General features: G+C 35.8%; 1 protein-coding gene across 1 annotated transcript in view; it reads left to right on the forward strand.

Annotated features, from left to right (window-relative positions):
* Positions 1–25,280, forward strand: part of GRID2 (glutamate ionotropic receptor delta type subunit 2) — a 1,955,631-nt gene that overhangs the window by 1,823,942 nt on the left and 106,409 nt on the right. The window lies entirely within an intron of this gene.

Genomic DNA, 25,280 nt, shown 5'->3' on the forward strand with positions numbered 1-25,280 from the left:
GCTCACTTTCACTAGTCTGCTCTTTAAAAAAAAAAGGAATAAAAGATACTCTTTGTTCATGTTTCTAATCCCCAGTAGAATGTAAGCTTGTTGAGTACAAAAACTGTCTTTATATCCCTAGCCCCTGGTACATAGTAAGCACTTAATAAATTTGGTTGGATAAATTTGTGAATTTCTCAATGTGGTTGTGTGGCTGTGATAAACTGAAACCCGATCCCACCTTCTTACCTGTATGGCTTAGACTTTGGCTGGTGGTTTCTCCCAAGTCCTCCTCAATGCCCCCCTCCAAAATTTAGGAATTCTTCCTCTTTCTCTTCACAGTTTGCAGAGAAACATATGAGCTGACCAGTGATAATCCCCAAGGTTTCTGCATCTTTTTGCTAATCTATCCCTTTTATGTTCTTCAGGTTCACAGTTCTATCATGGAGTGAGCTTTACTGTTTATTATACTGATACATCTAGCTCTCCCTGTACTTTGACTGTCCTAAAACTTTAGCTTTTTAGAGATGAAGACAAGTCTATAGCATTATCAGAAGAATATTATTGTGAAAAAAATTTTGCTTCAGGTAGATATTTTTACCTTTGCTTCAGGTAGATATTTGGAGTTAGTCAAAGCAATGCAAATTTCTCATATGGAATACAAACCATTCTCTTCCTTCTGTTCAGCATGGGACAGTGGAAAAAGCAATGATGCTCAATTCAGAAGACATAGGTTCGAATTCCATCTTTAATACTCCCAGACTTTGGGCAAATCACTTAACTTCCCTGGGCCACACTTTTCTCATTTATAAAAGCAAGGTGATGAACTAAATGGCCTTTTAAAGAGTAGATTAATAATGGTAGTCAATTCTGAACCCAGTTCATTGTCTACCTGTGGTACCTTTTCAAGATATATGTACTGATGTTCAAAAAAGCTAAGGCACAGATTGACTGCCCATCAGATTTTTAAAAGACACAGTACTGGAAGAGATAGCTAACTAACTGATGACAGAATCAATATCCAAAGAGATCTTGACAATCTATAGAGCAGGGGTTCATAACAAATAGTCCAGGACTTTTAAATTTTGATAATTGTATTTCAACATAATTGTTCTTCTTTGTAATTCTATATTATATTTTATGCCTTTAAAATAATTATTCTAAGAATGAGCCAAAAAATTTTACTAGATCTCCAATGTGGTCCATGATATCAAAAAAGATAAAATAACCCCTAGGCTTGAGTATTCATTCAAATCTAATAAGATTAAATTGATAGAGATAAATATAGCCCTATACAGAGTTTCAAAAACTTAACTTTAAAATTACAGGAAAATGTTGAAAGGGCATTGCTTCCCAAAGATTTTTTTAATGATAGCTTGAATAGTAATTTCACAAAACTTTAATCAGTAGTATCATGCTTGTAAAGGCTATTTGTCATTAAGCAGTGAAATAAAGAGTTTTAATTTTTTTTAATCTTACTAATTTTTAAAATCTTATTAATTCATCTAAAATACGTGTGATTTGTTGGCTTAAAAGAAAAGTGGATTTAACCCTGAGTTGTATTAAAAGGTGAAGCTTCCATTAAAAAAAAAAAGATGATTTTCTTTCTACTCTGGTCAAAACACATTTAGAGTATTGTTTTCAGTTTTGAGTACTGCAATTTAGGAAGCACATAGATAGACTAGAGTAAAGACCACCATGATGGTGATAGGCTTCATGTCCATATCATATAAGTTGAAACAATTAGGTTTGTTTAACATGAAAAAGAGAAGGCAAAGGGCAGGGAGAAGGGAGGGGGGAGAGAATGAGGAATGAACTTGCCATGTAGTAGAGTGACTGTTGTTATCATTCCATCTTGTCCAATTCATTATGACCCATGGTTGAGCCCTTCCATCTTCCACTATAGCCTTAAGTTTGTCCAAGTTCTTGTTTGTTATATCCATATCTCCATCTCATTCTCTGCCTTTTTCTTTCCCAAAATCAATGTCTCATCCATTGCCCTGCCTTCTCATTATTTGACCAAAGTATTTAAGCTTCAGCTTCAGTATTTGACCTTCCAGTGAATAATATGGGTTAATTTCTTAAATTTTTAAAGAATTTTATCTTCTTGCTGCCCAAGGGACTCTCAAAAGTCTTCTCCAGCACCACAATTTGAAAGCTTCTATTCTACATCACTCAGCTTTCCTTATAGTTCAATTCTCCCAGCCATCTATTGCTACTGGAAAAACTATAGCTTTGACTATACAAACCTTGGTCAGCAAGATTGATATCTCTACTTTTTAATATACAGTCCAGATTTGCTTTCCTTCCAAAGAGCAAACATCTTTTAATTTCACAGCAGCAGTCATCATTTGCAATGATCTTTGAGGCTAAGAATCTGAAATCTGACATAGCCCCAATTTCTCCTTCCTTTATTCACTGTTTGATAAGACCAACTGCTGAGATCTAAGTTGGATTGGTTTTTTTTTAACATTAATCTTCAAGCCAACTTTGACACTCTCCTCTTTTACCTTCATAAAAATATTTCTTCATTCTTCTTTATTTTCTGCTATCAGAAATCTGCTACTCCTATCTCTTTGAGGACTTACCACATTTTGTTTTGAGACAATGAAGCAGAAGTAGAAGTGATTCCATCTGCTTATCTGAGATTGTTGATATTTCTCCCAGCAACCTTAATTCTGGCTTTTGATTCATCCAGCCTGGCATTTTGAGTAATGTACATATCTATGTATATATACACTATGTATCACATAAATTTTTCCACCTCCTCTCATTTTAACAGAGGAAAAACAATTTTTCTTCCTTCAGCAATTTGTTAGGAAGAAATGGAAGTGGAAAAAGCAAATAACTCTTTTTGGAGAATGAAATTCTGTTTGTATGACTTTCTTTGTTCCTGTCAAGCCCTTATTCTCAGTAACATTAGCAGCAGTCAAGATAGATCTCTAGTTTTGTTTGGGAAGTGTGGAAAAAGAGTGTTTGCCAGGACTAGCAAGTAATCTTGATAAAGCTCTATTATGTGCATATAAGTAAAATAGCTAAGGGAACAGTATAAAGATTTGTGCTACTCCCTTTCCAATCTTGAACCAATCACTTATTCTTTGGTTTTAATTGTTGCTTCTTGGCCCACTTAAGGGTTCCTCAGGAGACAAAAAAAATCTGCTACTTCTATCTCTTTGAGGACTTACCACATTTTGTTTTGAGTCAATGAAGCAAAAGTAGATATTTTCTGAAACTCCTTTGCTTTCTCTGTAATCCAGTGAATATTGGCAAATTTGTCTCGGTTCCTCTACTTCTTTGAAAACTAGAACCATTTTTGGTTCACATATTACTGAAGCCTCATCTGAAATGAGCAAAATTATTCAGTAATTTGAATATTTTGGGCATTGCCCTTCTTTAGAAATTGGGACATAAACTCATATTTTACAATTCAGAGGTCATTCTTTAGCTTTCCAAATTTGCTGACATTTTGAGTGCAGCACTTTCACAGCATCATTTTAGGCATTTTAAATAGTTCAGCTGGAATTCTGTAATCTCCACTAGCCTTATTGTTATCAATGCTTCTTAAGGCCCACTTGATTTCATTCTCCACCATGACTGGCTCTAAATCAGTAACCACAGCATTGCGATTTTCCTTGCAGTTAAGATCTTTTCTGTATATTTCTGTATATTCTTGCCACTTTTTCTTAATCCCTTCTACTTCTACCATTGTTGTCTTTATCATGCCCATTTTTGCATAAAACCTTCTCTTGATGGCTCTAATTCTCTTAAAGAGATTTCTTGTGTTTCCCATTCTATTGTTTTCTATTTCTTTGCATTACTCATTTAAGACAACTTTCTTATTGCTCCTTCCTAATTCTTTGGAATTCTGCATTCAGTTGACTACATCTTTTCCTTCCTCCTTTGCCTTTAACTTTCCTTCTTTCCTTAGATATTTATAAAGTCTCATCAAATAGTCATTTTGTTTTCTTTCCCTCCTTTTTCTTTCTAATGTTCTTTATTGCTCCCTTTCACAAATCTCTAGCCATCGTTCTGCAGGCACTCTAACAAATCTAATTCTTTAAATCTATTCATCACTTCCACTTCAAACTCAAAAAAAGATGTTATTCAGGTCATATCTTTATGATCTCATGTTTTTCACTCCTTTCTTCAATTTAAGTCTAAATTTTGCAATAGGAAGCTTATGATCTGGGCCACAGACAGCTCGAGATTTTCCTTTAATTGACTGTATAGAGCTTTTCCACCTTTGGTTGCAAAGTATCTAATCAATCTGATCTCAATATTTACTGTCTGGTGATCTCTATGTATAGAGATCCCTTTTGGATTGTTGAAAAAGAGTGTTTGCTATGACTAGTGTATTTTTTTGATAAAACTTTCTCTGCTCTATTTCATGAACATGATGTCTTGTGTGTGTGTGTGTGTGTGTGTGTGTGTGTGTGCATTTGTGTTATTTCTAGAACCTATTGTAGGGCTTTTTTGGCATCAATAGTCGGAGCATAGACTTTATTGTTTTTTTATATTTTTATTACTGTGTTGTTGAACAGTTTGCACTGGATTCCAAACAGATGTCATTGTCATTTTTGAGATTATACTCCAGTACTACTTTTCTCATACTTTTATTGACTATGAATACTTTTCCATTTCTTCTAAAGGATTCCTACCCACTGTGTATGTAGTATATGTAGTATATGTAGTGATCACCTGGATTAAATTCACCCATTCCCATCCACTTAAGTTCCCTGACACCCAAGATTTCAATGATTAATAATTCAATCTCCCATCTGAGATCCAACTTACTTTGTTTCCTAAATCTTACAGTTCAGGTTTTAAAGAGTGACTCAGCCCTTCATATTTGGCCCTAAAATCAGGGATAGAGCAATGGATGGAATTTGCAAGAAGACAAATTTAAGAGTAATATAATGAAATTTTTCCTAACAATTAGAACTGCCCAGTGAATGGATTGCTTTACAGGTGGTAAATTCCTCCTCTTTGGAGGTCTCCATGCTGCAGCCAAATGAACACCTGTCAATAAGATCACAAAAATAATAGATTTTTTAATTAATCAAGCCTCCAACACTCCCCCATACAAACCTAGGGATCTATCTTGACTGCTAGTAATGTTATTGAGAATAAAGACTTGGCAAGAACATAGTAAGTCATGCAAGTAGCATTTGAGCATTTCTCCTTTAACTTTCATTCTCCAAAAAAGAGTTGCTTGCCTCTTCCACTTCCACTTCCTCTTAACAAATTGTGAAGGAAGGAAAATTGCTTATTTTTCTCTATTAAAATAGGAGGAGATAGAAAAATCTAAGTGTTACATAGTGTTTACATATACATAAATACATAGATGTATTAACAAACAGATAAATACATAGACCAAACATTTATACATATACAATGTGTTTTTTAATGCTTTTAGCTTTCTTATTAACATTTAAGCTCCTAGGTGAGCAGGATTATGTCTTCTACATATTTGGTTCATTTGGCACTTGGTACTAATATGATACTTGACAAAACAAAGGTTTTAATTAATTGACTTTCACTGCCTGCCTGACTGTCAAACAAAGACCACAAATTTCCCTTCCCCAGAAAATCTCTTCTTCAGTATAGTTTATTAAGAATCTTCTATCTAATTTAAAATATGAGTGTTTTTTACCTTCAATGCAAATAAAAAAGCAAAAACTAATAAGTGCAGCTTTGTTGAAAGAGCATAATTTTTAAAAGTCTTCAAAAAGGCTTTTTAAAAGTGATTTCATTGATTAAAGAAAAAAGAGTAGCACAATGAAAGCTTTAAAAGAAAACTATCCTTTGAAAACCTTTATATTCATACTACAAATAGAAAATAAATCCATTCTGAAATAAAGGTTTTTTGCAAGCCACCGAATCCAGAATGAGGCAGACTTTAAATCATATTCAAAAGTAAAGGTGACCATATATGGGTCTCAAATAAACATTGTTATAACAATCTGACCCCCCCCCAAACTGACTATATTTAAGATTAGCAAAAAAAAAAAGTGAAAAATGTTGGAAGGTTTTGGGAAAGCAGGTACATTGATGCACTGTAGATGGACATATGAATGATGCAACCAGCTGTAGAGCAAGCTAGAATTACACACAAAAAGTTATTTAACAACAAATGCTGTTTGACCCAGATATACTATACCAAAAAGAGATAAAAGACAGAAGAAAGGTCCTATATAGAACTATAGAAATATTTATAGCAGTTTTTTAGTGTTGGCATAAAAAAACTGGAAAATGAAGGATGCCCATCAATTAAGAAATGGCTAAATAAATTAATAGGATAGAATAATATTAGGCTTTAAAATTATAGAAATAGACAATTTCAAAGAGACGTGTTGTAATAGGGCCAGGAATAAGAATTAAAAAAAGGCAACAGATTTTCCCTGAATTTGATTGGCTCCTACCTCTATTAATGAAGCTTGTTGGTCTCCTAAGAATAGGAAAACTCCCAGCCATGGGAATGTGATCCTCTCAGACTTAGATTTCCAATGAATATCATATCGCTTTGTCCTTAACCAAATCCTATCTTGATGATCATATATGTTTATATATGTAAACAAGGGTAGCCAATTCCAAAGGGAACTAATGCTACAATATCCTTGGTACTGTAATATTTATTGGGAAAGATTGAGGGGATAGAAAAAACAGGGGATATGGAAGGTTTGTAGCAGGGAATGGAGGAGTTGAGGGGAGAGAGGGACTATTGCTCTGTGAGGCAAAGGAGAGAGATGCCCCCTGCCGAGAGGAAGCAGCAGGGGTCCAATAAGGACTTTTGTTGTTGAATGACTGAACTGATGTTCAGCTCCCTCTATGCCCCAGAAAAGATAGTCCACTTATCTGACTGGGAATTCAAATAAGATAAATTTTAATAACCAATTCGGATTGGAGAGGTGTCAGGGAAAAAGGGAAGAGGGAGGTCCCTAAATAAGGTTGGAGTCTTCCTCAGCTTCAGAGCTTAGTCCAGGCCGCACAGACTGGTGGAGGGTTTATCCCACTCCCGTCCTCTGTGCTAGTTTTGTCAAATTCAGAATCTTAGCAGTAGACAGAAAGCGACAAGAATAGTTTTAACCTTCAGAGCTTGTTGGGCCTGTATCTTTGTGCTGAAGCAAGTAGAGGTACTCCACTCCAGACTGAGCTGAACAAGCTCCTCCCTCCTCCAACACCAGGAAGGAAGTGCTAGTCAGAAGACCCAACTGCCACTCCCAATTGCCCCTTCCCCCACCAACTGTCAGTCTTGACAATTTCTTCTCTCTTGATATTCCCACTGTTTCTTGTTCCAACACAGTGCAGAAGGTTCAGAACTTATTTCTAGTTTCCTTTCCACAGTACATAACTTTGCTGTGTTAGGGTAAAATGTTACCTATCTTTGTTAACTGTTAAAAGGACTTATATATGACTTACTTCATCCTAATATCAAACTTGAACAGAGTATTGTTAAGAATCAAATGATATAAAATGTGTTAAGTACTATTCATAGTTTCTAGCATAAAATACTTCTTCCTTTCCTTCCTTTCTCATTAATATCATCCCCAAGACACTGAGACTTAAATGAATTAACTCAAACTGAAGTTAGAATTAGAACCACCATTTTTATTATAATATCAGTGTTGTAAAAACAAACAATTTTGAAATCTTTTTAAAGTCTTATATAAACTGATTAAGAATGAAATGAAGAGAACTAGGGGAACCGTTTATACAAACATCATGCATGCCAATCTATAGTATCAGTTCCAAAGCAGAAGAGCAGTAAAGGCTAAGCAATTGGAGTGGTTACTTACCAAGTATAGCTAAGAAGTATTTGAGGTCAAACTTGAACCCAATACCTCCCATCTCCAGATCTGGTTTTCTATTCACTGAGCCACCTAGATGCATCTTTACAAACAATTTTGAAAACCATAAGAACAATTATCAATGCAATGACCATTCTTGATTACAGAGAAATAAAAAATAAACACGATTGATTCAGGGTATAGAATGCTTTCATTCTATATTTTTTAATATGGGCAATAAGAGAATTTTTACTTGATTATGTAAACATAAATATAGATATATAACAAGAAGTTCATGAAAGGGTGATAAAATAGATTTTTGTTAATTAAGCAAAATTTTCATTAATAATGAAAATAATATTTCAATAAGACAAAAAGCTACTGTTATGTTTTAGGAAATATTTTAAGACCAAGTCAGGGAGGATGTACCCTTTCTACATGATGATATATATACATATATGCATCTTTTATAATCCAATTTTTTTGCTTTTTTTTGCCCAGATATCATATTTTTGGTATATTTTTCTCATTAGTTGTTCTATATTGTTATTATATTATATTATTTTATATTTCATATCATATATCATACATATAATATATCATATAATTAGTTGTTCTGTCCCTTATCCCTTATCTAGCTGTGTCTCCATAATGATATCTTAATCTTAAATACAATCTCAAAATAAATTCCATTTAGGTAAGAAGTGAATCTTACCTTAAGTTCATATTAAGTGCCTGTTAAATACCCTTTAAGATAGGTGCTATTAGTGTTCCCATTTTACAGTTGAGGAAACTAAGGCTGAGAGAAGATAAATTATTTGCTTGGGTTCCACAAATTTTCCTGAATTAGGATTTGAACTCAGACCTTCTTGAGGCAACATCCAGAACTCTATCGACCACACCCCTCTTTGAGTCTAATAGGAGAAAACTTCCCAATGTCAAAAGTGTTGTTGATGTGAGAGAAATGAATTGTTAGGTTTCAGATCATTGTATTAGATTATGAAATAGATTAGATCATTTATTCATTTGATAGAAGGTATAAGGACATTATCTAGCTTGTCAGTGGTCAGAACATGATTATGTTTCAGACTGAGACTTAAACCCATGTCTTCCTAGTCTGAATTCAAGTTCTCTCTCTATGCCATGGTGCCTCTCAGGTATCCCCTTAAGGCTATATATTTGTGACATTAAATTTAGATAAGAAGAAAGAAAGAAACACCTGTTATGTCTAGTTCCTTCTTGCATTGGCTTCATAGATTCCCCTTTTTGGACCAAATAAGACTGAAGAATGGGGCAAATGGATGGACATTAGTCCAAAAGTCATGGCTCTCTATTCAAAGTCAGGATGGATCTTTGGTTTTTTTTAAGTGGAATATGAAATATGGACCTCCATGTTTTCTCAATAGCCCTAGTCTCTGAAAACACCTTGGAGAAAGTAGAGTTCTATTCTTACATCTCATTTGAAAAATAAACCTTGAGGACATGTTGAGGAGAATTAGAGCCTATGGGGTTAAGAGATGGAAGCAAACAATTAATATAGACTCTTTTTAGATCTCACACAATCCTACAATGTTTCATTTAAAACAAGGAGAACAAAAAACTTCACAAAGTCGAAGAATAAATCTATGACTGGATTCAGAGACAAATTCCCTTTGTCATGCTTTTCAGAGTGGTTTTTAGTCTTTAAAGGATAAGCACAATTATAACAGCAGAAGAAGCAAGTTAGATTTTCATTGGTTAATATGTGTGGGGATGGCTCCTAAGACACCTGCCAACACCATTGAGTCTCTAACTCGTACTGCTGAACTCTGAGCTTCACAGACATGAAATTCATTCACACCTCTGAAAAGAACATGGATTGAAGCGAACTCCACAGCATACTGGATTTGTAACAATGCCCAGAAGCAGCCTATTTTGTCATGTGTGAATGTTGCCAATAGACAACTCACAAACCCACTTAACTCACAGCTCTAGCCTTGACATTTTTCAAAAAGAATAAATGGCTGGCTTAAATAGAGTTATCAAAAAATAGTTCGGTTTCTTTTTGACTTATCAGCCCATCTATTTTTCTGGGAAATCCAATTTTATTGTACGAAGGACCTGATTTTACCTTGGATAGGAAAGGAATGAGAACAAATATTTATTAGTTTCCTATTATGTGCCAGGCACTGTGTTAAGTGGTTTGCAAACATCTCATTTGATCCTCACAACTCAGGGAGGTATGTGCTATTGTTATCCTCATTTTACATTACAGGAAATTGAGACAGAGTTTAAGTGACTTGCCCAGGGTCACATGACTGGTCAGTGTTTCAGATTAAATTTGAATTTGGGTCTTTCTGGGCTCCAGACCAAGTGTTTTCTCCACTTAGCTGCATAAACACCTTGGATGAAGGGTGATTCCCCACTGAAAACAGCAGGAGATTGATATGCCTGATTTTACTCACAGTTTCATCCAAGAGGATGAGTGTGCTGAAAATATGCAAAGCCAGGGCATCTCATTTTAAAAGAGCCTGTACTTGTCCCTTGCTCATTGTTCAAATATTAAAAAATAAAAAGCAATATTATTTTTATCATCCATAAAAAAACACGTCCATCTTTAATGATTAAAACTCTTTGGAGACTGTAGATCAAGTTTAATTATGTATTAGTAAAGGTTAGAGAGAAAGAGAAAGATCACTTGGCCACCCTAACTCTAAAGCCATGCCATGCCTCCTCAGCTCTAGCCCCCAGCCACAGCCACTTGCAAGCTGTGGCACTGACCAAGACTGGCCAGTCAGAACCAACCATGCATCAACCACTCCAGAGACCCATACCAAAGAGATCTAGTGCTTCCTCTCCATCCACTTACTTAGCCCATTTTGGCCACTCCTACTGGGACTCTCTAGTGGGACAGGTTGAACTTTAGTCCGCGTCTTCAGTCCCGAATTCCAGACCCGTCACTTATAAAGACTTCCACAAATCAGGTAGCTGAGCGCCATTTTAGTCCCTGGCTTGATGGCGGGCTGCCTAATGAGATGAGTTGGGAGGAATAAGGGAGTGCACTCTATATTAAATTCACACACACATCTCAAATGTCAGCTGTAAAAAAATAAAGTAAGCAAAGGTTTTATCAAATTGCCGACCTGAGCGCTCTCACACTCTGGGATTTCTAATTAAGTGGGCTTATTGTATTCCAGAGCCATGAGGTCCTTTATTAACCGGCTTTATTTTCCCTTTTTGGTAAGCATGTCCTATTACTTCAACCTCCAGTGTCTCCTGCCACTCTTTTTTCCCAGGCCTCTGTCTCTGCGTTGCTTCTTTTTCTTCTTCACAAATTCCAAATGATTTTCCACATCGGGAAGTTTGCAAGGGGACATTTCTTCACCTCGGCTTTCTGCCTGAGTCCAAGCAAAGAAGGGGATGAAGAAGATGAGGCAAACTCTTCTCCCTGCTTCTCTTGGTTCCTAAAACACTTTGTGGAGTGCATTCAGTAATTTGCCATTGTAACCACTGGCCTGGAGTGCTCTCAGGGCTGAGCTCTGACACTGTATTTAGTTTGGACTTGGACTGCTCAGCTAAAACTTCCATTTGTATGCATTTATTCTGCTGCACACATTATGTTATCAGTCACTTTCAATATTTCAAAGTCACAGCAGGCCCTTTCTGACACACATTTGTCAGAATGAACTGCCTTGATTGCTATTATTACAGACTGCAGTTCCTGAGTAAGGGGAAAAGACTTATGGAAAGCCAGAATATTGAAACTGCCTGATAAAACAATAGACAAAACAGAATAAAAACAGAATAAATGCATGCAAATCAAGGTTTTAAAAAGACAGAAAAATGCAGGATTATAAAACAGGCATATAGAATTCAAAAACCCATGAAGGAATACGTAATGATATTTTAAGAGAAAGGATAATAAAGCATATTGAAAATCACTCTATTCCTGTGATTATCACTACCTAGTGAAATATTGCTTGCTGAACTTCCCAGTAATCTGTGATTTAAACCAGTTTTTCTAGTGAAGACTATTAGTGGAAAGACTTTAAAATTTAATGAGCATTTCTATGCCTACTATGTGCCAAACACTAAAGTCTTAATGTCAAAAACCAAAACAATTTCTACCCTCAAGGAACTTGTGCTTTACTTAAGGGAAATCTAATCCTATTCAGAGGATGAGTCCATAAATCCTGTATTGATGAATGGGGCAAAAATATATTCACAAGAAACCAAGAATGAGACTCTTCTTTCTCAATTAAATATTCTAGGAAATAACATGGTCCATAGGACTTTCCCTCATGTTATCTAAATGGAAGAAAAGGGAAATTACATTTTATAAGAAATGTTTTTGTACTTGCTATCCATTCCCCTAACATACCTCCAATTATAGATCAAAATACCACTCTCCAAAAAATAGTGCCATTTAGCCTCAGTTCTTCAATATGCAGATATATGGGAAGCAGAAGAAACCAATACCAGATACCCTAAAATAGCACAGAGATTTTAGAACAGAGATTAAAGCTTAAAATTCATATACATATCATTTTGTGGTTTAAATTTTTCTAGCCATATAAGAATGATACTAGAAAAACCAAGCAAAAATAATTATTCAAATCAAAGGACAAACACAGACTAATCATGTTCTCTGTGTGAGTCACTTAATCGCCACATTTAGGTAGCTATAAACAAGTACATTCACCTCCATCCAAAAGATGACAACTTTTGAAACCCTTTTTTAGTGTGAACATGTGTTACCTGCCATCTTTAGTTTATAAAATATCCCCAGATTAGCTTCATGTCGGGTACAGTACTCTGAACGTTGTTCTAGTTTAACAAGTAATGAGTACTAAAAATAATCTTGAAGATACGTTTGAACCAAGTGTTCAAGGACTATAAAACTCATTTATTGCTGAGTAACTTCCCTAACATTTTTACCCTATGTTATATTAATTCCATTTGAGGGTGATGTTCTTGTAAAAGAAGCGACTGCCCTTTGTCCCAATTACTCCTCTCAGCACAGAAAGGGGTGAGACTAGATCAAAGGTTCTTAACTTTTTTGGTATGTCATGGAGCTCTTGTGCAGACTGGTGAAGTCCATTTATACACCTCAGAAGAATATTGTAAATACATAAAATAAAATGCTCAGAATTAATTCAATGAGCATTTCTTAGGTTCCAGTGCTGAAGATTTTATTAAAAAGCATAAAACAATTTTTAGAAACCCACCATAATGAAATAAAAGTGTAATATTTTTATTTTGTTTTTGCCATTTGTGTTCATAGACTACCTAAAATTTGTCCCCAGACCCTTTGGATTCGAACCCTTCACAGTAGGTGATCTCCAAGTTCTCTTCTTTGAAGAACCAATTCAAATCCTTGATTACTGGAAATCTAAGAACCACGTTCTTATTAATCCAATTCAAATTCCATGTACCCAGAAGTCTAGATTCTGGCTATCCTTCCAACCAAATCTGCCCCCTACTTCAAATTATATTCTCAAACTCTGATAAGTGTTTCTTTTGGTTTTCGTGGTTGTGTTCCTATTCAAAATGTTCTACTTAGGTCTTTCCTTGGAGGCCTATCTGGATGCTTCATTGAGGGCAGAGTGCTATAGCCTGATTACCTAAAAGTGTAAGTTTCTCAGTGGAGCCTAGCACACAGCTGCCAATTTCCTTTTGAGGGCAATCATTATGTTCATTAGTAACCAAGTTGAAGAAAAAACTTGTTTTGTGCCGACTCAGTGACCTGGATCCTGTTCAAAATGAGTGTTCCACTGAAATGGACCATACTTTTCCATTTCCCATGGGCCTCTTTCTGAAGAGCCTTTCCCTTTCCTCTTTCCCACTTTCCTGCAAACAATGATAAGATTTGAATTTGGAAAGAAAATATTACTTTTATGGTCTTAACATCTTCAAATTGTGGCCAAGTTTACTTTGTTACCTCTTAGAAAATAGAAAAAGAGGCTTCATCAGAAACCATATTCTAAGTAAATAGACACCCTGTGCCAAGATTTATCATTCATTATTTTTGAAATTCATGAAGATTTTATTATTGTTATTAGCAATTTTTCATTGAAATGCCCCCTAGCTATTGAAGGAGAATCAAAATTTCCCACAACCAAGCCAAAAGTTTAATGATAGTGCCAGAAAAAATGTATTAAATAAATCTATTGGGGCCAATTCAAAGGCAGTAGATATGCCTCAAGGAACCAATAAAACCATTAGAGCACTTTTCATCACAGGCAAAGTTAATGAAAAACCAAGAGTTTCTGATTCTAAATCAGAATAAAATTTTCATTGAACTATAGAGAGTGGATCACTTTCTCTGATGACTGTTTAGTTTTAGCTTCAATATCTTATTTAATTAAATGTTATATATACCCAAAATTAATCTGAAAAGGGGAACATTTTGAAAATTGAAACTTATAAAAGTAGCTTATTTGAGAAATGTCAGCTTCCAGAAAGGGTTTGATAAAGTGGAGAAGGTTATCTTTCTTTTTACCTTCTAAGTTCCTCTATAAGTCTCTGTGTACTGAATGATTGACAAAGTAGAATAGAGACATCAGAAGGAAAAGAGATAATGAAGATAGTATAGACAGAGTTCAGACACATACACAGTGTAATCTTCAGTGGGAATTTTCATTCCTTCTCTTGTACTCTTTAAAATTTTAAATTAGACATCATTGTTAAGAGGCTTCAGTACTGATGGAAATGAAGGGCTAGTTCCTAAATTGAAAACCTGATCAAGATGTGAGATCCATATCTTTAGTGTACTGTATGACTTAAATTAAGGTTTTAGTGGTCTCTTTTCATAATAGAATTACTGATTCATTACAAAAAAGCTATAAATGCTATTCCTTACTTTGATGTAATATTATTATTGTTATAATGAAAATTTCACAAATGAAACAAACTAGTAATAATTTTTCTTCCTGCACCAGGATGAGAAAAATATTCTAAAAATATGAGAACTCCAGAATACTCAAGTAATTTCTCAAATAAACTGACAGTTCTCAGATAATTATCCAGAATATTCAGGGTTAAAAAATAGTAACTATTCATACAAATTATGTTAAGAAATAAATACTATTATTCAAAAATCTTCAGGATCAAATTTCTTCCTAATTATATTTATTTAAGTGCTACATAAGGTGCCATCTCAGTAAAAATTGTCCCTAACTATGTAAAACCATGGTTTTCTTTATGATCTTTTTCTTTGCTATCATACTATTTTCCTTATATTAGAAACCATACTTTATATACACTCATAAATAACTCTCTTAAAAGCCCAAGAGGTACCTATTGTCTAAGTAAATTTTATGCTAGAGCCAATACTTAAAGTGAGAAAGATAAAAGGTAGCTTGTGTATCATTCCTCTGAAAGAAATGGAGTTGTATCCAATATCTTCAAGGCATTTGGGAAAAAAAAGATAAGAGGATAGCTTGAAAGTGTACTGAAAGGAAAGCATAGCATTCCATCCTTTCTTACATGAAACAAAATTATATTCTCTCCTGTAGAAATGGAGTCAATGTTAAACAATCACAATAGGATTTGAGTCTTCCTGCCCCTCTAGATCTTTGCTTTCTCTTCAGCTTCTTTGTCCAATAACACAAAAACAAACCACATTCAAGGAAAAGCACACCTCATTTCTAGGAAGCAAGGTAATCAGATTGTAGCTGAGTTGCCCTGAAACATGATGCCTTACTTAAATCCTCAATAAGGATGTGATCTCTAATAATGAAATGCCATTCCCTTCTAGGCATGACTAGCCTTTATACAGAGAAAATGGTCAAGAGAACTCAGTGTGTGTCAATGTATTGACCCAGTCAGTCACAAACTTAATTATCAAATAGCTGGGGCATTTTGAAGCAGACTATTTTAGTTTAGTGTTGGTTCATTCCTGCTATTGTATCACTGTTCTAATTTCTAAAATCAGCATTCATTCTTACAGTAAAAGAAGGAGGATGCTGGAAAAGAAGACAGCTACCACTTATATAGCTCATTAAAGTTTGCATGCTTTATGCAATATTGTCCCATTTGAGCCTCACAAGAAGAAGTCTTTGAGGCTGATACTAGGGGTATTACTGCTCCCAAATTACAGGTGCAACTCATACTGAGAGGGACAACTTGTAAATGGCAGAGGCAAGGTCAGAGGCAAACTCACGTCCTTCCATGTCCAAATGCAATATTCTAACCATATAGCCTCTTACTGAGTCAGATTTTACATACAAAATGTACTCTAATACAATATATAATGATTGCTATTGGAAACATCCTCCTAGCCTCGACTTTGGACTTGATGTTAGAAATGGTTTCTGACACCTTCTGGATGTAAAGTCTAAGTCAATCCTATTGCTGTGAGTGAGTTATTCTAGGATCACAGGGAAAGACTCTTTTTTTAAGCCCTTACCTTCCATTTTAGAATCAATACTGTGTATTGGCTCCAAGGCAGAAGAGTGGTGAGGGCTAGGCAATGGGGGTCAAGTGACTTGCCCAGGTTCACCCAGCTGGGAAGTGTCTGAGGTCAGATTTGAACCTAGGACCTCCCATCTCTAGGATTGGCTCTCTATCCACTGAGCCACCTAGCTGTCCTCCATTAGACTTTGAACAAAAGAGTAAACTGAGGAAGATATCCATGCAAGATAACATTTATTATCAGGGGTATACCTCCTGTCAATAAATGAGTCACTGCCTTGCCTTCATTCATGCCAGACCCTGAGAAGACAGACAGTTCCCTTCTTACAGATTTTTGAGGTGTACAGAATAAAGTGCAGAACAGGCTAGATGATGTCATGGGTTTGAATACAGAATGAAAGATAACTGAGCTGAAATGCAGAGAACAACATGATTGGTTTGGAATTTGTTCATGGGGATTAACAACGGCCCCCCACTTCTTCTTTCATGAAAATAAGAAGGGCTCATTATTGAATCAGGTACAGGATAGTAGCCTGGATTTTGGTCAACCAACAAGACATCCTTGAAAGCTATCAGGTCAGTCTTCCTCTTTCCCATTCACTCTCCATGGCCAGCAAGAATTCCTTGAGGCCAGAACATTTCTGATTAACAGGAGAGCTGAATTTCTAAACTTAATACCTACAGACCAACTGAATTCTAAACTAAATTCAGAGACAAAGAACCATGGTTCTTTCTGCAAGTTCTTGACCTGTGTTGGAGATTAGCCTGTGGTAGACTGCTGCTGAACTTCTCCCTATCAATCAGCTGGAAAACTGAGGTTCCTGCCCTAGTTATTTCCCCCGCAAGCTGGGATAGATGCTACAATTAAAACCACATTGCTCCAGGGATCAGTCATCTCTTGCTACTTATTCAATACACCACTTGGGTTGCCCTGTTCAGAAATGCCACCTCCCTGGTTCTTGTTCTCAGTTTGCCCTGGATCTGTGACTTAATAACTGGGTAGGGAGTGACAAAACTGCTAGTTGGCACCCATCCCGCTTGCAATAGGGCCTGGTGGTACCCAGGTGGGGCTCTGAGACCTCCTCTCACGTGCATTCACAGTCTCTCCCCAGGAGTGCTCTGAAGTAGTGTGCTCCTGACCTCATCCTGTCCCTGAGTGCATGAAGATCTCATTTTTCTCTTTCCCTATGTTAGTCTGGGACAAACAATTCACTGTCTTTTTTTCTGGATTTCCCTATGAAGATTTGGTCTAGTATATTTTCTATATCTGTTTAGAAGGAAATTGTGTTTTGTTTTTGTTTTTGCTTTTTGACAGAGAGGAGTAGAACGTGCTATATACTTCTTCCTGCTACTCTGCTATCTTGGCTCTGCCACCGCCCTGATTGTATTTAATGAGGGACTCTCCTTATCCCCTGGGTGCTATTTTGTGAATCAAAACTTCAAATGATCTCTATTTTTATCAGTGTGACTACTCACTCCACTGAAACAAATGGTAGTCCCTCCATGATTTAAGAAACTATTCTATGAGTGGTTTGGGGCCAGAAAGGGGGGCGGGGATCAACATTTCACCATCTTCTTGCAATGATTCTAGATAGACTATAATAGTTTTCAGTCAATAGAACCAGTATGTCCCTAGTCCCATAATTGAAATCTTTCCAGTTTCATAGGACCCAGTAGGGCTTTCTCTTCATTGACATTACGCATAGAATTTCAGTATCATTTCATAGCACAGTGAGGCACTGTTGTACTCGAGTGAAGGTCCTGATATGTTGTCTATTTCTGTTCTTGGGAGATAGTCACTTGGCATAACCATGGAGTAGTATACAGAGAGCCAACATTAGAGTCACAAAGACCAAAATAGATATCTAGTTTCTGACACTAACTGTAATCATGGGGCATATCACATAACATCTCAGATCCCTAGTCAACTCTCTTAGCCTGTAAGCTACAAACAAATTGCTAATCTAATTTGGTGAAGGAAGTTTCCCTACACTACCTCAGAGGAATGTTTGGAAGAAATCCTTTTATAAAATTAAAAGAGCTACATTAATATTAATATTGATAATTTTCTAGAGTGGTCAATTTCCATGAGCTCACTCTTCTCCTTTACTGTACATCTCAACTCCATCCTCACCCCAACCCACACCTCTTGGCATCATCTCCCTTTCTTTTCTCTGAAAATCAGTCTCTGATGAAGAGGCAGCCCTTCTCCTCAGCAAGGCAAAACCTCCCCTTCTCATCTAGCAGATTACCCCAGGATCAGTCCCTATCTTCATTCTCACAAATGAATACTTACTTCAGGCAAGGCAAGATCTCCTTTATCACCAGAAAACTTGTCTTTAGCCCTACCATCTGCTCAATTTATGACCTATCATCTTGCTCCTTTTCACAAACTCCGAGGAAAAGCTTTGTCTTGCTTCTCAAACCCTTTTGCAATATGGTTCCTGATTTCATCACTCAAATAAAATTGCTTTCTCTGAAGTTACCAATAATCTCATAATTGCTAAATTCAGTGACATTTTCTCAATCCTCATCCCTCTTGATCTTTATACAGCAAGATGCTGTTGACTACCTTCTTGTCCACTCAAAATTCTCCTATCTCTGATTTTTCATGAAACCTCTTTCTTAATATTCTGTCTACCCCCTCCAACCACTCCTCAGTTTCCTTTGATGGATCATTAGCTAAGTTTTTCTTCTTAACCTGAAAGGTCTCTGCCAAAAGGTTCCCCTTTTCTTCTCTCTCCAACCTCTCTGTTTCTCTGTCTGTCTCTCTCCCTTTTTCTCCCTCTCTATCTCTCCTCCCTCTTCCCTTGCCTTTCTCTCTCTTCCTCCTCCAAGTGTTCTATTTTAATTTTTGTACAGCTGATTCTTAGATTTATATATCCAGTCCTGAGTCCTAGCCCATACCCCAAACTACCTAATTAGACTTTTAGAACTGGATATCCCATAGACATATCAAACTCAAAATCTCCAAATAAACTCATGTTTACACACACACACACACACACACACACACACACACACACACACACACACACACACACCTTTTCCTAACTTTTCTATTTCCATCACAAAAAAAAAAGAACTTGAATGTTGACAAGGCTTTCAGCTTTCATCCAGGCCAACCAATACACCAACAGTACAGCATACTAAGAAAGTGGTTGTCAAATCTCTTTTTGAAGGCCTCCAGTGAAGGGGAATCCACCATCTCTGAAGACAGCCCATTCCACGTTCAGATGGTTCTGATTGTTAGGAAGTTTTTACTAATATTACACTTAAGTTTGCTCCTTTTTAACTTTCACCCATTGTACCTGCTCATGCTTTTTAGGGTCAAATCAAGCATGTCCAGTCCAGTCTTTCCATATCACAAGTTTAAATTACTTGAAGACAGCTACAATGAATCCCCAAATTTTCTAATCTCTATTCTCTAGACAAAAGATACCCCAATACCTTGAAGCTCTGACATAGTCTTCAGAATCCTTCAACATTGCTCTCTTCTGTATTCTCTCTGCTTCAATAACTTCCTTTTTAGCTGTGTTGCCCAGAACAAAACATAATACTCTAGATGAGAGTTGAGGAAGGCAAGCTACAAAGAACTATAGGCTCCCTGTTCCTGGAAGCTGTGCTCCTCGTTTTATAGGCAAGATTGAATTAACTTTTTGGTTGTCACATAACTCTATTGATACAAAATGAGCTAGCAATACACTAAAACTCTCAGAACTTTTTCAGAACTGCTATTTATCCATGGCTCCATCTGATTAGACTTGTAAAATTGGCATATTTTGAAATTGAATTTTTGTACACAAATACAAGCTCATATTATTTGCTTAATCGCTGATCAATTTTATTTAGCTGGTTAGTTTAGTAGAAGAATGGTATCTAAACTGATGAACTTAAAAACGAAATATCTTATTTTTAAAAAGACTAGATGAGGTGAAGCTAGGTGGCTCAATGGATTGAGAACCAGGCTTAGAGATAGGAGGTGCTAAGTTCAATTTTGGCCTCATACACTTCCTAGCTGTGTGACCCTGGGTTACACACTTCCTAGCTGTGTGACCCTGGGTTACACCGAACCCCAATTATCTAGCCCTTCTGTCTCGGAATCAATGTTGGTTCTAAGACAGAAGTAAGGATGAAAAAAAAAACTAGACTGACATATTTACTGCATGAGCAATAAAGTGTTTTTATTTCAATTAAATCACTCTCTCTGATACCAGTGTGACCTGTCAGCAGTTTTCATTCCTGAAAAATCAAGTCTTCAGGTTCTATTTCACTGTTTCCTCTTTCATTCTTTTTACACCTTATTTAAACTGACACTCTTAAGCTTACTTTAAGTGATTTCTTTCATTCTTTTCTTATCCATTTTTCTCACAAGAGTATTCCACAGAAATATAGCCATTATTGTATAACTAAAATTATAGCAATTAAATATAGCAAAAAATATTGCAATGATTAAAACAAATAGCTAATAATTGTAATAACTGGCATTTCTCTAGTACTTTAAGATTTGCTAAATGCTTTAGAAATAGTATGCCTTGGGGGCAGCTGGGAGGCTCAGTGGATTGAAAGCCAGGCCTAGAGATGGGAGGTCCTGGGTTCAAATCTGACCTCAGACACTTCCCAGCTGTGTGACCCTGGGCAAGTCATTTGACCCCCATTGCCTAGCCCTTACCACTCTTCTGCCTTGGGAGCCAATACATAGTATTGACTCCAAGACAGAAGGTAAGGGTTTTATAAAAAATAAAAAAATGAAAAATAAAAAAAAGAAATATTATGCCTTTTTATCCTCACAACAGCCCCTTGGGAAGTAGTTACAATTATCTCCATTTTACAAATAAGGAAACTGAGGCTGAGAGAAGTTAAGTGTCTTGTCCAGTGCAGCTTGTAAATGTCTTCAAATCTTCCCTGACTCTTTCAAGAATCAAAAGAGGAAAGGTCTTGTCAGAAAGTACTTTCAAAAACTAGTTATACCTGCAAGCTGACTATAAGAAATCATTTCCTCCAATGACACCCTCACCAGTTATTGATCCCACACTCTTTTTTTCTGACATTATGTGACCCATTGCTTATTGTTGCCTTTCTTCCTAATCCCTGGTCCTTAGTAGTGACAATCCTGGTACTCATTCCCTTGGTCCAGGGATTCTCTGCATCCCTACAAATATCATAAAAACTGGACTCCTTTCTTGATTAATGTATAAGTAGAAAGTATGGTATAGTTGCAGGGGTGAGCATTAGATTGAGGGTCAGAAGGCTTGGTTCCAAACCCAACTCTATTATTCCATATGTGGATGGTTTTAATTATGTTCTCATCTGTAAAATGAGGAAGAGAGATTATAAAATTAGTATATATATATACATGCATATTATTACTAGGTACATCACTAAATTACAAAAGGAGAATATGTATAAGTTGTTTGTAGTATGAATTATATTTATATATACATGTGTGCATGTTTGTTCATACACATGTTAGACACATGGGTGTGTATATGTTTATGTTTATTTATATTCAAGAAGCACCATAGTTGGCATAGTACAAAGAAAGCTGGTTCAAAGTCAGGAAAACCTGAGCTCAACTCCTGCTCCTGACACATACTCTCAGTGTGACCCTGGGCAAATCTCTTAACCTCTTAGTGTTCTAATCAATTATATTAATGCCAATTTCTCTATATCAATGAAACCACAGATTCAGTCTCTATTTCTATTGATATATGTAGTTGACAATAAATAATACCGCTTCAGCTTGGATTTTACATAAAATATCCAACACCTTCATATGTTTCCATTTTGGAAGTCTCACTTAACGTTTATTCTTAGCAGAGCACTCAATAAACCATATGTCAAAGAAACATGTATGATGTTGAATATATATATAATAGATATATTTTAGAGGAGAGATTTTCCTCTTTGAAGTTTAACGTGATTTTTTCTTTTGAAACAACAAGCAATAAACATAGAAAGATCTATCATTCTCTACCCTTCAGTCAAATATGACACTGATCCATTCAAACACTATCTGGCTCTGAGTCTGATTGTCCTCTTTTGCAGCTTGCTTTCTTTTGAGGAATCTTACTAATCAAGCACTGAATACATTTAAAATTGCTCTGGTTCCAGCAATATTTCCTTATTTACATTTATTCACCTCTATTTATTCATTCTAATTTCTTCATCTTTGATGCCTTTGGAATAGAGGTGAAATCCAAATAAGATATTTCAATTAGAGCAAACCAGAGATTTGCTTAAGAAAACAGACCCCCATAAAAATGATGACAAATCTGTTTCATTTCATTTCTACTTGTTTGCCCTGCTCTCAGCTTTATCTATAAAGCATTCAGAAATGATTTAGTATTGTTCTCTTCTTTCTCATGTTCCCCTCTCTTGCTATTTGCCTTTTGGGACAATCTTTATTGTTCTGCATAAGTTTTGCAAATGAATTTTACTCTTGTTGTTATGGGTTGTCATATCCTTCTCTTTTATCAAGAAGAGCAAAGAATTACTAGATAATTCCTGGAAATGTTTCTCATCTTCATTGTGGTCACTGTTTCTTATATTTATCAAAAAAATGATATCAATGTCTTTATGGTACAAAAAAAATATACAACCCTATTTAAACTGTAATTTAAGCAAAAAAAATGTTTGCCATCAACATCCCCTTCCTCCCACGTCCAAGACTTTTTCACATAAACTCCAGTTTGGATTTGTTTTCCCTATCCTGTACTCTTTTAGTTTATTGTTTTTCTCAAGCTAAGTGCATAACCTTCTTATCCTTCCCAGGATGTCTATTTGGTCTTTCCCAAAGTCAATAGTTCATTTAAACAGGTCAAGTTCCTGTAATCACACATAGAGTCTTTTTCTCATCTTTATCCTTCCTTCTAATTTGGTATTGATTCTGACCTTGGCTCAAGCCAGCTGATGATCTGACTACACACGGGAAACTAATTCTACAATGACTTCCGCATTAGTGACCACTCTTTCCAATCTGTTGAGATATAGTTTCATTTTTAATGAAACATTGCTCTGTAATCTTTATATCCAAACCCTTCCCACTCCCTTCTTGAAGAAAATAGACATGATATTCAATTGTGAGGCTTCTGAGGAATCTAAACAACTTCTTTCACTGTTTAAGCATGAACTATATTTTCCATTATAGCTTTTGCCATCATGTCCTATGTTCCCTTTCTCAGTGAAGTAACTATTTATGTTGATTAAGTTGATTGGAACTTACCAAATCCATCTAAGCTTTTCTTTGCCATTATCCTCTCCCTTGGACCTTGGCAAATATGTTGCAATTATTTTCAAAGTTCTCTTTACCTAAGCACTGCCAGATGAGATAACCAAGTGTCCCATAATTATTTTGAAAAGCACACAAAGAAACAAACTCCTTTCTTTGCCTTTCTGAAAAAGATTATGTCTATGCAAAGACTATACTATTTTGCTGCAATTTCTTCATACATTATGGTTTTATTGATAGTAGAAATGTCAATATGGATATGATTTAGTTCCTTCAGAAATATAATATCAATATCAATAGTCGTTATCAATAATTCTCCTATTTTTCTCCCTCTCCACCAGGGCTGAAGTAGAAGGGGGTCCATATAGATTTAAAGGCTATATTTTATGTGTTTTATTCAAAATATAAAAATTCATCACTTTGTAAATTAACTACCTACTGATCCCCTTTCGATCAGATCTAAATTGATTCCCAAGTAGTAGAAATGATCTGTTGTTGGAGTCTTATTTCTGCAGTTTGATAGAATCAGCTGTCCCTTAAATTTTATTAGCATAACCAATCTCTTCCATGCTGTGTGACACATTTGATATACAGTGTTTTCTGAATAACTATGATACAAAATAATATATTATACAAGATCAAACAAGTAGAGAAGATCAAAGAAGGTTTCATTGTGTGGTGGGTTATGATGCTAGTGGAACTAGGAAGATTTGACTCAAGCCACGTCCTCACCACCAAACAGGCTAATCAAGAAGCAGACCTGAGAGAGTTAAAGTTAGCTTTACCCTCAGGAAAATTGATCTGAGGCACAGATCTGAATGATTTGGGCAATGAGAATATAAAAGAAATTTTTAGAAATTTAGCAAAGATCTCCTGAGACCCCAAAGAACTTCTCCTTACCAGTGATTTTACCAGTTTTTATTTTCCCAGCCTGTTTTTTTTTATTTTGTTTTGCTTTGTTTTTTTACCACCTTTGGGTTGTTGGATATATTCTAATTAAGGGAATTGTTTATCTGAAACTTCAACTCCAAGTAATTTATTACAGCAAAAAAAGAACCAAAACTTAGAACTGCAGAGTAGGTAGTATTTATGTCAGGCTTTTAAGGATACACAGGAATTCAAAAGAGGATGACAATGTAATGAACAGAGCTATTTATCACTCCACAGTGCCATGGAGTCAAGAATATCTGGGCTCAAATCCCATCTCTAAAACTTTCTGATATGAGACCATTGACAAGTCCCTTAACCAATCAGTGCCCTCAGGAAACTAACATCCCAAGTTGGCAGATTTGTTTTCCCTATCCTGTACTCTTTTAGTTTATTGTTTTTCTCAAGCTAAGTGCATAACCTTCTTATCCTTCCCAGGATGTCTATTTGGTCTTTCCCAAAGTCAATAGTTCATTTAAACAGGTCAAGTTCCTGTAATCACACATAGAGTCTTTTTCTCATCTTTATCCTTCCTTCTAATTTGGTATTGATTCTGACCTTGGCTCAAGCCAGCTGATGATCTGACTACACACGGGAAACTAATTCTACAATGACTTCTGCCGATCCCTATGCCATTCCCTTTTCCTTTGAATTTATAGATCCTGACCACATATACCCCAATAAATACCCCAACAAAGAAGGGAAAGATAGACAATGAAGAAATAGGGAAATCTGAAAAAAAGGCAGAAAAGAGGGAAATCATATTATACCTCCAGGTTCCTAAAAATGATTCAGATTAGTAGGTATATAGAATCATGGCAAATGATGAGATAAAACTAAGTGTTTGGGGTCCTAAAAATGATTCAGATTAGTAGGTATATAGAATCATGGCAAATGATGAGATAAAACTAAGTGTTTGGGGCAACTTGGTTTATTAGTAGAAGATCTTCATTTCTAGCTCA

Source organism: Monodelphis domestica, chromosome 6 (genome assembly GCF_027887165.1).
Source record: "Monodelphis domestica isolate mMonDom1 chromosome 6, mMonDom1.pri, whole genome shotgun sequence".
In the NCBI taxonomy this organism is placed as follows: domain Eukaryota; kingdom Metazoa; phylum Chordata; class Mammalia; order Didelphimorphia; family Didelphidae; genus Monodelphis; species Monodelphis domestica.